Below are 1,417 nucleotides of genomic sequence, written 5' to 3' on the forward strand. Positions count from 1 at the left end.
ATTGTGAATCGCACATCATATTTAACCCTGCTTTTTTAAAAAGCGTGTAGCCACGGCATGACCCCATGTACTAGTATGTAACAGTCTTAAAATGAGAAAAGTTCAGAGCAGGGTGCAGGGTTCGGGGTAGGGAGAGTCTAGGTGTGTATCCTGCCTGTATGTGGTTCCACAGATGTACATGGGATGATGAGGTTTCACCATCCACCCCCATCCCCTCCCCGAGAAATACAGTAACACATGTGAAAACTGGTGGGATCCACATGTCCAAGTGGCAACTTCCTGTTTCGATCACTGTACTAGGCTTATGTCAATGTTGCCTTCAGGAGCTGGGGGACAGGTACACAGGAGCCCTACTCTTTTTGCAACTTAAATGTGGATCTAAAATTATTTCAAAACTAGAGGCATGGTGCACGAATTCATGTATGGGTGGAGTCCCTCCGCCTGGCCGGCGATTGGGGCCACGGGAGTTTGGCTGGTCATGGGAGCTTGGCTGTGGGAGTGCACTGACCACCAGGGAGAAGCTCCTGCTTTGAGCGCCTGCCCCCTGATGGTCAGTGCATGTCATAGCTACCGGCTGGTCATCTGGTTGTAACGGTCGCTTAAGCTTTTATATGTATAGATGAAAAGATTTTTAAAAATGTTCTAATATTTGAAGAATGTGTGATAGTTGTAGCTCTCTGGGGACAGGACCCACTTTGTAAGGTGCAGCTGCAGCTCCATCTCTGTACGCAGGACTTTCGCGCTATCCCAGGTGCCCCCGGGGTGGCACACACTGTCTGCACGGTGCCCAGTTTACCACGCACTGGCATCCCTTCCACAGGTTCTCCTGCCCTGTGGGCCTCAACCTCTCCGTCCCCCATCACCTGGGAGAGCTCAGGGCCTCCGGCAGTAACCGCCGAGTGCAGGGCACGATGCCCGCCTCATCTCATCCCACCTAACCCTCGCTGCCTGCGCTTTACAGATGAGGAAACTGAGGCTTGGAAAGGCAACGAACTTGCCAAGGTCCCAAGGCCAGGTCTAGTGACGCCCCCAGCCAGGCTCCTGTACCCCGACCAGCCACCAGGGCTGCCACCTGCAAACTGGTCTCTGGCAGCAGGTGGGAGGCAAGCCAACGGGGACAGGGCACTAATTCAAGCTGTGGGCAGAGCAGCTGCTCGAGTCCCTGCGCCCGGGGCCACGCTGCTCTTACGTTCCTGGTAGATAAAGTGCTCCACTTAGAGCTCTCTCCGCGGCGGGGCCATTAGCTCGCTGACTCCTGGAGAAACCATTTGGCCAGCGCTGACAGATGTGGCCATTACACAATCACTTAGCCCCTCCAGCTGCCCCATCCCGACCTTGGGAGGGGGAGGGCCTCGAGGCCTGCAAAGCCCTGGGGAGGGTCCACAGACTCACTTCCTGGCCACGCCTCCCCTCTGCC

The sequence above is a fragment of the Myotis myotis genome, unplaced genomic scaffold, assembly GCF_014108235.1.
Source record: "Myotis myotis isolate mMyoMyo1 unplaced genomic scaffold, mMyoMyo1.p scaffold_m19_p_24, whole genome shotgun sequence".
NCBI lineage: Eukaryota > Metazoa > Chordata > Mammalia > Chiroptera > Vespertilionidae > Myotis > Myotis myotis.